The sequence below is a fragment of the Vicugna pacos genome, unplaced genomic scaffold (assembly GCF_048564905.1).
Source record: "Vicugna pacos unplaced genomic scaffold, VicPac4 scaffold_18, whole genome shotgun sequence".
In the NCBI taxonomy this organism is placed as follows: Eukaryota; Metazoa; Chordata; class Mammalia; order Artiodactyla; family Camelidae; genus Vicugna; species Vicugna pacos.
The window spans coordinates 2,670,162-2,684,318 of NW_027328739.1; positions in this window are offsets into that span (position 1 = coordinate 2,670,162).

A 14,157-nucleotide genomic window follows, 5' to 3' on the forward strand; every position below is an offset into this window, starting at 1 on the left:
CCATATCGTGTTCCTGTGTGTGTTGTCTGGTATATCTCCAATTGCTGTTGTTGCATTAGTTTTGATGAAAAACCAATACTATTTCGATTTGCATAACTTCATTTTGATAATGCTTATCTCACAATTCTGAAAGTGCGCAGGACACTTCCTCTTGTGGAAATGAAGCTTTTAAAGGTTCTCAGCTCTGCATTCTGCTCTATGTCATTTTGGAGTGTTTCCAAAACAGCAAACTGAGAGTGCGCTTGTGCTTTGTAGTTCCACGGGAATGTGCCAATGAAAGCAGTTCTTCTCAGAGCTTCTCTGTCTACAGAAACACCAGTGGAAGCATATCTATGGATGTCACATATCAGGGCCTGCTGGAATGATCCCGCAGACCTACCTTGGTGTCCTCGGTGCCGTACCGTGCTGGTGCCATCCAAAATGTAGCATCCGCTTTAGGGAGATAATGCTGTAGGTAATGCTTCCTCTTCTAACGCTGTGGACTTGGACCACTCTTCCTTGTCCTCTCATCCTTGTGGCACGGGTGCACGAAGGCAACCACACAGCTGTTGCGCATCCTGTGCCTCAAACCAAACCATAATCCCAGCCCAGGTTATGAATGTAGCAGATCCTAAGGCTTTTCATTCTGATTTCAAAACCAAGGCCCCCTGGATCCCTCAGACCAGATGAACGATATCTCTGATTCAGCCCCACACGTGCTCTATTGGCAAAATGCCCAATTGGTCCCTGGTCCTGCAGATGCACTGGGTGTGGCCATGGGACATATTGGTAATCTCAACCACGTGACCAGTTTTGATGCTTTATCATTGGTACACATTTTGGTTTGCTCTCTTGATTCGACCCACCACATCCCACAATGCACTCCAGATCCCTGAGACTCAGCGTGTGCCATCATTCGTAGCCCTATCCCTCACAGAACGTTGCCTCTGCTACCTCAAATGTGGCAGCTGGGATCTTGGACTCCGAATCAACTGTGGGGATATTTTGCGCTGGTTTCTTTGAGTTCTGTCAGCCAAGCATCTGCTGTGCACTCTTGTAAATCTCAGCACATCACCTTCTATCCCATGTCTCCTGTCCGCTTGAGAGTGTGCGTCCAAGTTAAACAGAGTTTCACCCTTGTTGCTCCATCACCAGGGGTCAGACCCTCACTGGATTCCATTTCCTGCTTTGCCTTCTCCTGCTTCCAGGTGTCCTGAGGCCTCATCCTGTCTTTGGAAGTAACAGACCTCTCTTCAGCAAGTGTCCTGTGCCAAGGGCTGGGTGAGTGGATGTTTCCATTGCTCTGTTCATGGGAGCGAGTGAGTGCAGGTTGCACTTCTTCTCTGCCAACTGGGCATCGATGAATCAACACTATCCAGATACATTTCACAGAAATGTGATATTTGCTTAGCTCTTTGTTTCTATACAGCCGTGGTGGGAGGGATGGTCCGAATACACCTGTTTTGACATTGTGTTGATATCTCATTTGCAGTCTTTAAGAAGTTTAAAAGAATTCATTTACATGTTTTGGGAGTTATACGAAAATGAAGTTATTTTTTGAAACACACTCAATCGACCTAGAAGCCAGACTTGTCAATTTTGGTAACATTTTGTCAGCTCGACGGAAAACCTAGACAGATAGAATGCAAATTGGCAGTCCAAACTGTTAAAGGGTTCATGTCGGCTCTTTACGGTTGAAGCCTCCGAAACCAACAGGAACCATGAAATAACTATTGGAAACTTGAAATAACCCCCAAACTTGGATACACTTGTGCATTGGTGCCCTTTACTCCCAATGACACCTACTGGCCAATATTGGCATTTCAAGGGGTAACATCCCTCTCTAGGAAAATACAAGAGGAAAGAAACCAAATATATACATGTAGGTTTGAATCCAAAAGCACCTAGAGGCATTCTAGCTAGGAGAACCCTGCTGCAATTATGCTAGTCTATGGAGAACCAGGTGTTCTTCTATCAGTGATGAGAACGCTTAATCATCCGATCATGTTGGGTAAAGCCATTTAACGCAACCAAGTCTGCACCCGCATGATATAGTGCCCACGGGGGCTTGACTCAAGTGAAAGACGATCCACATAAGCTGTGTCTTTTATATCATTGGCGACTTTTACAGTACAGTTCTCTTTCTGACTTGTACTATTTACCTATACTGTCTTGAAAAATTGAGGCCTAATACAGATTCAAGTTCAGTCAGATTCCCCTCTCTTACCACACTCCCTTCACCCCAGGGAAGACATAAACACAACATTTGCTGAATCTAGCGGAAGGCCATCGTTTCTAGGTGTGAGCTAAGTATTCAATTCCTATCTATTTCAGCCAAGTTTATTGGACCTTTAAGGAGTTCACTGTTGTTCACAGAGTGTGAAGCTGGAGGAACTCTGATTCTAGGAGGGGCTTGTTTTACTCGTAATGGCTTCATTGCAGCTCAGCTACTGATCCTTCAAAATGGATGCCTGTGTGGAGGGGAGGGAAGGCAAGTGCTTGCTAGCTAGGCCCAAACCTGGGAAAAGGCTTACCTGGGCTTGGTGAATTCTGGTCTGAATGGCTTGGGAAGGCCCCTTGGGAAGTGTGGATTCCCATGACCTCTTCCAAGAACAGGAGCGTTTTGATCATCTCTGCCATCTCTTCTCTTGCAGACGTCAGGGACCTTGGACCCGTTCTTGGAGAAGAGAATTGAGGAACTTCCTCAAGTCCACGTTGGCACTCCGTATGTTTCTGCCAGTATCAGCGAGGTTCAATATGTCTCATGAATGTCTTTTGAGCCTGGTATCCTCTACAGCTGTCTCCACGCCAGTATTCTCCATTGTAGCAGAACATCTCTCATCCATGTGTTCGCATCTCTCCTCAATCCGTTCAGCCAGCTTTTCGGCCAGCTTCTCTTCGTGTCTCCCCTAAAGTTGACTTCACCAGGACTGGGCAAGTCTGAAAGTACCTCGGAGCCTCACCAGTAAGCTGATGACAGGCAGATCTTCCACTGTCTGCCCTTTCAGGTTCTGGAAACTGACCTGTGACCTCAGGTCTTTGGGCAGCAGCAGTATCTCGAACTTACACAGCTTCCCGGACCAAACACCTAAGCCAAGCTCCACAGAGGGCGGCAGCCCCTCCATCACACTGATCCACCCACAGAACTCTGCCCGGTTACCTAGGATCCAACAGCCACAACAAGCCTCACGGTACACACCAACATTCCACCTGGAATCCAACCGCTAACTGCCATCCCCAATGGCTGCTGCATCTTGTCAGTGTTGGGGGAGGGGCTGCATCCGACGAGAAGTTCCTAAGGTAAATGTGATTCTACCCACTAGCGTCCCATGGGCCTTTCTTCTTCCCTCTTTCCTTTTGTTCAGATCTCTATGCACAGTACCAATGGAGGGAAGTGTGTCCCTTTTCAGTTGATGGTTTCACACGTCTTTAAACTTTCTAACAGTTCACAGTACACAGAGACCCACTAAAGGAGACTTATGTTCCTATAATATCCGTACACCCGGAATACATATGCGTCGCCTGATTTCTGCTGAAACACCCGCACTCTCAGGACATGGATCCATTGGTTTCATGGGGGCTGAAATTCCAAGAAATGAAACCAACCCCAATGTGCACTTTGCTGTCAGTCTCTTTTGCTCTTAGTACACTTTGGCAGAGCTACTTGCCTTTGTTATAGGCTTCTTACAATTCTTCTCTACGTAGCCTAGAATATGGCATTCCTTCATCCTTTTGGAAGACATACAAGTCTACATCACGGACTAGGAATCCATTTGATTCCAAATCGGCATTAGGGTTAGGTCACGATATGTTCTTATGAATCAAAATTTACGAATATGAATGCACGCCTCCGAATACAAGTGTGCTGAGTACATGCAAGCCGCGATAATGGGTCGATGCATGCTGAATGATCCTTGACATCACCTTAAGTATTTTCTTTTGAATAATCATGGTTCCCTTGGTAAATATCAGCCAACCGTACCATTTTGGTGTTTGTTTGTTGGTTTGATTCTTTGTTGGTCTGCTTCTCGCTTGTATTGCAAACACGACAGGCCATGCATCTCTCCTTAAGCTTGAAGCAGAGAGTCAAATAAGCTGATTCACTTAAGAGAGTGCTTCCAATCACCTATGATTTCCTGCTTCCCTCTCCCATCTTTAGGGTTTTGATGTCCTCCTTGCCTTCTTCTTGTTTCTTCTTTGCCACTCCTGCTCTTCTTGCATTTCCAATAATGGTTTCTTCTTTCCATTTCATCTTGCTGCTTTTCTATTCAGGGTAGATTTCTCAACCATTCTTGTAGGATAAGTTTTGAACTGCTGAATTCTTTTAAGATTTGCCGGTTTGTGGAATTTTCTAGCTCTGCCGTTATTAGGACTTGCGGTCATGTGGCATAGGCTCCCCTAGGTGGCAGCATTTGGCCATTCAGGATATGGTCTGTGTCCTGGCACTCCTCCCTCTCCTGCAATATTGCTGCCGAGATATCAGCTGAATCCCCTCTTGAGGTTCCCTTGTGACTATGTTGTTTCCTCCAGGTGCATTTTCAATCACTGTGATATTCGTGAGCTTTGTTGATTTGAATCATACAGCTGCTGGTAGGTCTATTGGGATTCCACCTCCTTTGGATGCTGTGTAATTCCTGAATTCGCATACATGATTCTTTCTTGGCTTTCAGGAAGTTTCAGTCTGATTTTTCTACAGATAAATTTTCAGACATTTTTTGTTTCCTTATCTCTTGCTTTTCCATCTGGGACCCTTATGAATTCTAGTCTTTCATGCCCTGTCTTAACCCAGGGTTCAACAGCAATGTTTACATTGCTTTGCACTTGCTTTCCTATGTCTGCTTCTGACCGAGGTTTTTCTGATCCCATGTCTTCACAGTCATTCACGCGTCCCTCTGCATTATCTAGTCTGCTTACGACTAAATTTTAGCCCTGATATTATCACATCCATTGAGTTTCCTGATATTTTTTGGCTCGTCTTTAGACTTTCTCTTCCCCTTTTCCGGTATTCTGCCTTATGTGATTCTGAGACACTGTTGTTTTTCAGTGATTTCCTGACCTCCATTTTCAACACATGGTCTGGATAGCGTTTTGCAGTCTAGTTGTTTGAAAGCTTATCTTTTGGGCCTTCAATATCTTTGGAACTGAAAATGGTACTTCCTGTTTCTTTTACTGTACTTCTTCACCTCTACTGCTCAGGTAATATCAGGTATGTAATGTGGACTTCTAGGGCTTTGTTAAGTGAAAATTTTAGACTTTGGGCTCTACGCAATTCCATGGGATTTCTGTGCGGACAATTTCTCCTAGACATTGATGCCATATCGTGTTCCTGTGTGTGTTGTCTGGTATATCTCCAATTGCTGTTGTTGCATTAGTTTTGATGAAAAACCAATACTATTTCGATTTGCATAACTTCATTTTGATAATGCTTATCTCACAATTCTGAAAGTGCGCAGGACACTTCCTCTTGTGGAAATGAAGCTTTTAAAGGTTCTCAGCTCTGCATTCTGCTCTATGTCATTTTGGAGTGTTTCCAAAACAGCAAACTGAGAGTGCGCTTGTGCTTTGTAGTTCCACGGGAATGTCCCAATGAAAGCAGTTCTTCTCAGAGCTTCTCTGTCTACAGAAACACCAGTGGAAGCATATCTATGGATGTCACATATCAGGGCCTGCTGGAATGATCCCGCAGACCTACCTTGGTGTCCTCGGTGCCGTACCGTGCTGGTGCCATCCAAAATGTAGCATCCGCTTTAGGGAGATAATGCTGTAGGTAATGCTTCCTCTTCTAACGCTGTGGACTTGGACCACTCTTCCTTGTCCTCTCATCCTTGTGGCACGGGTGCACGAAGGCAACCACACAGCTGTTGCGCATCCTGTGCCTCAAACCAAACCATAATCCCAGCCCAGGTTTTGAATATAGCAGATCCTAAGTCTTTTCATTCTGATTTCAAAACCAAGGCCCCCTGGATCCCTCAGACCAGATGAACGATATCTCTGATTCAGCCCCACACGTGCTCTATTGGCAAAATGCCCAATTGGTCCCTGGTCCTGCAGATGCACTGGGTGTGGCCATGGGACATATTGGTAATCTCAACCACGTGACCAGTTTTGATGCTTTATCATTGGTACACATTTTGGTTTGCTCTCTTGATTCGACCCACCACATCCCACAATGCACTCCAGATCCCTGAGACTCAGCGTGTGCCATCATTCGTAGCCCTATCCCTCACAGAACGTTGCCTCTGCTACCTCAAATGTGGCAGCTGGGATCTTGGACTCTGAATCAACTGTGGGGATATTTTGCGCTGGTTTCTTTGAGTTCTGTCAGCCAAGCATCTGCTGTGCACTCTTGTAAATCTCAGCACATCACCTTCTATCCCATGTCTCCTGTCCGCTTGAGAGTGTGCGTCCAAGTTAAACAGAGTTTCACCCTTGTTGCTCCATCACCAGGGGTCAGACCCTCACTGGATTCCATTTCCTGCTTTGCCTTCTCCTGCTTCCAGGTGTCCTGAGGCCTCATCCTGTCTTTGGAAGTAACAGACCTCTCTTCGGCATGTGTCCTGTGCCAAGGGCTGGGTGAGTGGATGTTTCCATTGCTCTGTTCATGGGAGCGAGTGAGTGCAGGTTGCACTTCTTCTCTGCCAACTGGGCATCGATGAATCAACACTATCCAGATACATTTCACAGAAATGTGATATTTGCTTAGCTCTTTGTTTCTATACAGCCGTGGTGGGAGGGATGGTCCGAATACACCTGTTTTGACATTGTGTTGATATCTCATTTGCAGTCTTTAAGAAGTTTAAAAGAATTCATTTACATGTTTTGGGAGTTATACGAAAATGAAGTTATTTTTTGAAACACACTCAATCGACCTAGAAGCCAGACTTGTCAATTTTGGTAACATTTTGTCAGCTCGACGGAAAACCTAGACAGATAGAATGCAAATTGGCAGTCCAAACTGTTAAAGGGTTCATGTCGGCTCTTTACGGTTGAAGCCTCCGAAACCAACAGGAACCATGAAATAACTATTGGAAACTTGAAATAACCCCCAAACTTGGATACACTTGTGCATTGGTGCCCTTTACTCCCAATGACACCTACTGGCCAATATTGGCATTTCAAGGGGTAACATCCCTCTCTAGGAAAATACAAGAGGAAAGAAACCAAATATATACATGTAGGTTTGAATCCAAAAGCACCTAGAGGCATTCTAGCTAGGAGAACCCTGCTGCAATTATGCTAGTCTATGGAGAACCAGGTGTTCTTCTATCAGTGATGAGAACGCTTAATCATCCGATCATGTTGGGTAAAGCCATTTAACGCAACCAAGTCTGCACCCGCATGATATAGTGCCCACGGGGGCTTGACTCAAGTGAAAGACGATCCACATAAGCTGTGTCTTTTATATCATTGGCGACTTTTACAGTACAGTTCTCTTTCTGACTTGTACTATTTACCTATACTGTCTTGAAAAATTGAGGCCTAATACAGATTCAAGTTCAGTCAGATTCCCCTCTCTTACCACACTCCCTTCACCCCAGGGAAGACATAAACACAACATTTGCTGAATCTAGCGGAAGGCCATCGTTTCTAGGTGTGAGCTAAGTATTCAATTCCTATCTATTTCAGCCAAGTTTATTGGACCTTTAAGGAGTTCACTGTTGTTCACAGAGTGTGAAGCTGGAGGAACTCTGATTCTAGGAGGGGCTTGTTTTACTCATAATGGCTTCATTGCAGCTCAGCTACTGATCCTTCAAAATGGATGCCTGTGTGGAGGGGAGGGAAGGCAAGTGCTTGCTAGCTAGGCCCAAACCTGGGAAAAGGCTTACCTGGGCTTGGTGAATTCTGGTCTGAATGGCTTGGGAAGGCCCCTTGGGAAGTGTGGATTCCCATGACCTCTTCCAAGAACAGGAGCGTTTTGATCATCTCTGCCATCTCTTCTCTTGCAGACGTCAGGGACCTTGGACCCGTTCTTGGAGAAGAGAATTGAGGAACTTCCTCAAGTCCACGTTGGCACTCCGTATGTTTCTGCCAGTATCAGCGAGGTTCAATATGTCTCATGAATGTCTTTTGAGCCTGGTATCCTCTACAGCTGTCTCCACGCCAGTATTCTCCATTGTAGCAGAACATCTCTCATCCATGTGTTCGCATCTCTCCTCAATCCGTTCAGCCAGCTTTTCGGCCAGCTTCTCTTCGTGTCTCCCCTAAAGTTGACTTCACCAGGACTGGGCAAGTCTGAAAGTACCTCGGAGCCTGACCAGTAAGCTGATGACAGGCAGATCTTCCACTGTCTGCCCTTTCAGGTTCTGGAAACTGACCTGTGACCTCAGGTCTTTGGGCAGCAGCAGTATCTCGAACTTACACAGCTTCCCGGACCAAACACCTAAGCCAAGCTCCACAGAGGGCGGCAGCCCCTCCATCACACTGATCCACCCACAGAACTCTGCCCGGTTACCTAGGATCCAACAGCCACAACAAGCCTCGCGGTACACACCAACATTCCACCTGGAATCCAACCGCTAACTGCCATCCCCAATGGCTGCTGCATCTTGTCAGTGTTGGGGGAGGGGCTGCATCCGACGAGAAGTTCCTAAGGTAAATGTGATTCTACCCACTAGCGTCCCATGGGCCTTTCTTCTTCCCTCTTTCCTTTTGTTCAGATCTCTATGCACAGTACCAATGGAGGGAAGTGTGTCCCTTTTCAGTTGATGGTTTCACACGTCTTTAAACTTTCTAACAGTTCACAGTACACAGAGACCCACTAAAGGAGACTTATGTTCCTATAATATCCGTACACCCGGAATACATATGCGTCGCCTGATTTCTGCTGAAACACCCGCACTCTCAGGACATGGATCCATTGGTTTCATGGGGGCTGAAATTCCAAGAAATGAAACCAACCCCAATGTGCACTTTGCTGTCAGTCTCTTTTGCTCTTAGTACACTTTGGCAGAGCTACTTGCCTTTGTTATAGGCTTCTTACAATTCTTCTCTACGTAGCCTAGAATATGGCATTCCTTCATCCTGTTGGAAGACATACAAGTCTACATCACGGACTAGGAATCCATTTGATTCCAAATCGGCATTAGGGTTAGGTCACGATATGTTCTTATGAATCAACATTTACGAATATGAATGCACGCCTCCGAATACAAGTGTGCTGAGTACATGCAAGCCGCGATAATGGGTCGATGCATGCTGAATGATCCTTGACATCACCTTAAGTATTTTCTTTTGAATAATCATGGTTCCCTTGGTAAATATCAGCCAACCGTACCATTTTGGTGTTTGCTTGTTGGTTTGATTCTTTGTTGGTCTGCTTCTCGCTTGTATTGCAAACACGACAGGCCATGCATCTCTCCTTAAGCTTGAAACAGAGAGTCAAATAAGCTGATTCACTTAAGAGAGTGCTTCCAATCACCTATGATTTCCTGCTTCCCTCTCCCATCTTTAGGGTTTTGATGTCCTCCTTGCCTTCTTCTTGTTTCTTCTTTGCCACTCCTGCTCTTCTTGCATTTCCAATAATGGTTTCTTCTTTCCATTTCATCTTGCTGCTTTTCTATTCAGGGTAGATTTCTCAACCATTCTTGTAGGATAAGTTTTGAACTGCTGAATTCTTTTAAGATTTGCCGGTTTGTGGAATTTTCTAGCTCTGCCGTTATTAGGACTGGCGGTCATGTGGCATAGGCTCCCCTAGGTGGCAGCATTTGGCCATTCAGGATATGGTCTGTGTCCTGGCACTCCTCCCTCTCCTGCAATATTGCTGCCGAGATATCAGCTGAATCCCCTCTTGAGGTTCCCTTGTGACTATGTTGTTTCCTCCAGGTGCATTTTCAATCACTGTGATATTCGTGAGCTTTGTTGATTTGAATCATACAGCTGCTGGTAGGTCTATTGGGATTCCACCTCCTTTGGATGCTGTGTAATTCCTTAATTCGCATACATGATTCTTTCTTGGCTTTCAGGAAGTTTCAGTCTGATTTTTCTACAGATAAACTTTCAGACATTTTTTGTTTCCTTATCTCTTGCTTTTCCATCTGGGACCCTTATGAATTCTAGTCTTTCATGCCCTGTCTTAACCCAGGGTTCAACAGCAATGTTTACATTGCTTTGCACTTGCTTTCCTATGTCTGCTTCTGACCGAGGTTTTTCTGATCCCATGTCTTCACAGTCATTCACGCGTCCCTCTGCATTATCTAGTCTGCTTACGACTAAATTTTAGCCCTGATATTATCACATCCATTGAGTTTCCTGATATTTTTTGGCTCGTCTTTAGACTTTCTCTTCCCCTTTTCCGGTATTCTGCCTTATGTGATTCTGAGACACTGTTGTTTTTCAGTGATTTCCTGACCTCCATTTTCAACACATGGTCTGGATAGCGTTTTGCAGTCTAGTTGTTTGAAAGCTTATCTTTTGGGCCTTCAATATCTTTGGAACTGAAAATGGTACTTCCTGTTTCTTTTACTGTACTTCTTCACCTCTACTGCTCAGGTAATATCAGGTATGTAATGTGGACTTCTAGGGCTTTGTTAAGTGAAAATTTTAGACTTTGGGCTCTACGCAATTCCATGGGATTTCTGTGCGGACAATTTCTCCTAGACATTGATGCCATATCGTGTTCCTGTGTGTGTTGTCTGGTATATCTCCAATTGCTGTTGTTGCATTAGTTTTGATGAAAAACCAATACTATTTCGATTTGCATAACTTCATTTTGATAATGCTTATCTCACAATTCTGAAAGTGCGCAGGACACTTCCTCTTGTGGAAATGAAGCTTTTAAAGGTTCTCAGCTCTGCATTCTGCTCTATGTCATTTTGGAGTGTTTCCAAAACAGCAAACTGAGAGTGCGCTTGTGCTTTGTAGTTCCACGGGAATGTGCCAATGAAAGCAGTTCTTCTCAGAGCTTCTCTGTCTACAGAAACACCAGTGGAAGCATATCTATGGATGTCACATATCAGGGCCTGCTGGAATGATCCCGCAGACCTACCTTGGTGTCCTCGGTGCCGTACCGTGCTGGTGCCATCCAAAATGTAGCATCCGCTTTAGGGAGATAATGCTGTAGGTAATGCTTCCTCTTCTAACGCTGTGGACTTGGACCACTCTTCCTTGTCCTCTCATCCTTGTGGCACGGGTGCACGAAGGCAACCACACAGCTGTTGCGCATCCTGTGCCTCAAACCAAACCATAATCCCAGCCCAGGTTATGAATGTAGCAGATCCTAAGGCTTTTCATTCTGATTTCAAAACCAAGGCCCCCTGGATCCCTCAGACCAGATGAACGATATCTCTGATTCAGCCCCACACGTGCTCTATTGGCAAAATGCCCAATTGGTCCCTGGTCCTGCAGATGCACTGGGTGTGGCCATGGGACATATTGGTAATCTCAACCACGTGACCAGTTTTGATGCTTTATCATTGGTACACATTTTGGTTTGCTCTCTTGATTCGACCCACCACATCCCACAATGCACTCCAGATCCCTGAGACTCAGCGTGTGCCATCATTCGTAGCCCTATCCCTCACAGAACGTTGCCTCTGCTACCTCAAATGTGGCAGCTGGGATCTTGGACTCCGAATCAACTGTGGGGATATTTTGCGCTGGTTTCTTTGAGTTCTGTCAGCCAAGCATCTGCTGTGCACTCTTGTAAATCTCAGCACATCACCTTCTATCCCATGTCTCCTGTCCGCTTGAGAGTGTGCGTCCAAGTTAAACAGAGTTTCACCCTTGTTGCTCCATCACCAGGGGTCAGACCCTCACTGGATTCCATTTCCTGCTTTGCCTTCTCCTGCTTCCAGGTGTCCTGAGGCCTCATCCTGTCTTTGGAAGTAACAGACCTCTCTTCAGCAAGTGTCCTGTGCCAAGGGCTGGGTGAGTGGATGTTTCCATTGCTCTGTTCATGGGAGCGAGTGAGTGCAGGTTGCACTTCTTCTCTGCCAACTGGGCATCGATGAATCAACACTATCCAGATACATTTCACAGAAATGTGATATTTGCTTAGCTCTTTGTTTCTATACAGCCGTGGTGGGAGGGATGGTCCGAATACACCTGTTTTGACATTGTGTTGATATCTCATTTGCAGTCTTTAAGAAGTTTAAAAGAATTCATTTACATGTTTTGGGAGTTATACGAAAATGAAGTTATTTTTTGAAACACACTCAATCGACCTAGAAGCCAGACTTGTCAATTTTGGTAACATTTTGTCAGCTCGACGGAAAACCTAGACAGATAGAATGCAAATTGGCAGTCCAAACTGTTAAAGGGTTCATGTCGGCTCTTTACGGTTGAAGCCTCCGAAACCAACAGGAACCATGAAATAACTATTGGAAACTTGAAATAACCCCCAAACTTGGATACACTTGTGCATTGGTGCCCTTTACTCCCAATGACACCTACTGGCCAATATTGGCATTTCAAGGGGTAACATCCCTCTCTAGGAAAATACAAGAGGAAAGAAACCAAATATATACATGTAGGTTTGAATCCAAAAGCACCTAGAGGCATTCTAGCTAGGAGAACCCTGCTGCAATTATGCTAGTCTATGGAGAACCAGGTGTTCTTCTATCAGTGATGAGAACGCTTAATCATCCGATCATGTTGGGTAAAGCCATTTAACGCAACCAAGTCTGCACCCGCATGATATAGTGCCCACGGGGGCTTGACTCAAGTGAAAGACGATCCACATAAGCTGTGTCTTTTATATCATTGGCGACTTTTACAGTACAGTTCTCTTTCTGACTTGTACTATTTACCTATACTGTCTTGAAAAATTGAGGCCTAATACAGATTCAAGTTCAGTCAGATTCCCCTCTCTTACCACACTCCCTTCACCCCAGGGAAGACATAAACACAACATTTGCTGAATCTAGCGGAAGGCCATCGTTTCTAGGTGTGAGCTAAGTATTCAATTCCTATCTATTTCAGCCAAGTTTATTGGACCTTTAAGGAGTTCACTGTTGTTCACAGAGTGTGAAGCTGGAGGAACTCTGATTCTAGGAGGGGCTTGTTTTACTCGTAATGGCTTCATTGCAGCTCAGCTACTGATCCTTCAAAATGGATGCCTGTGTGGAGGGGAGGGAAGGCAAGTGCTTGCTAGCTAGGCCCAAACCTGGGAAAAGGCTTACCTGGGCTTGGTGAATTCTGGTCTGAATGGCTTGGGAAGGCCCCTTGGGAAGTGTGGATTCCCATGACCTCTTCCAAGAACAGGAGCGTTTTGATCATCTCTGCCATCTCTTCTCTTGCAGACGTCAGGGACCTTGGACCCGTTCTTGGAGAAGAGAATTGAGGAACTTCCTCAAGTCCACGTTGGCACTCCGTATGTTTCTGCCAGTATCAGCGAGGTTCAATATGTCTCATGAATGTCTTTTGAGCCTGGTATCCTCTACAGCTGTCTCCACGCCAGTATTCTCCATTGTAGCAGAACATCTCTCATCCATGTGTTCGCATCTCTCCTCAATCCGTTCAGCCAGCTTTTCGGCCAGCTTCTCTTCGTGTCTCCCCTAAAGTTGACTTCACCAGGACTGGGCAAGTCTGAAAGTACCTCGGAGCCTGACCAGTAAGCTGATGACAGGCAGATCTTCCACTGTCTGCCCTTTCAGGTTCTGGAAACTGACCTGTGACCTCAGGTCTTTGGGCAGCAGCAGTATCTCGAACTTACACAGCTTCCCGGACCAAACACCTAAGCCAAGCTCCACAGAGGGCGGCAGCCCCTCCATCACACTGATCCACCCACAGAACTCTGCCCGGTTACCTAGGATCCAACAGCCACAACAAGCCTCGCGGTACACACCAACATTCCACCTGGAATCCAACCGCTAACTGCCATCCCCAATGGCTGCTGCATCTTGTCAGTGTTGGGGGAGGGGCTGCATCCGACGAGAAGTTCCTAAGGTAAATGTGATTCTACCCACTAGCGTCCCATGGGCCTTTCTTCTTCCCTCTTTCCTTTTGTTCAGATCTCTATGCACAGTACCAATGGAGGGAAGTGTGTCCCTTTTCAGTTGATGGTTTCACACGTCTTTAAACTTTCTAACAGTTCACAGTACACAGAGACCCACTAAAGGAGACTTATGTTCCTATAATATCCGTACACCCGGAATACATATGCGTCGCCTGATTTCTGCTGAAACACCCGCACTCTCAGGACATGGATCCATTGGTTTCATGGGGGCTGAAATTCCAAGA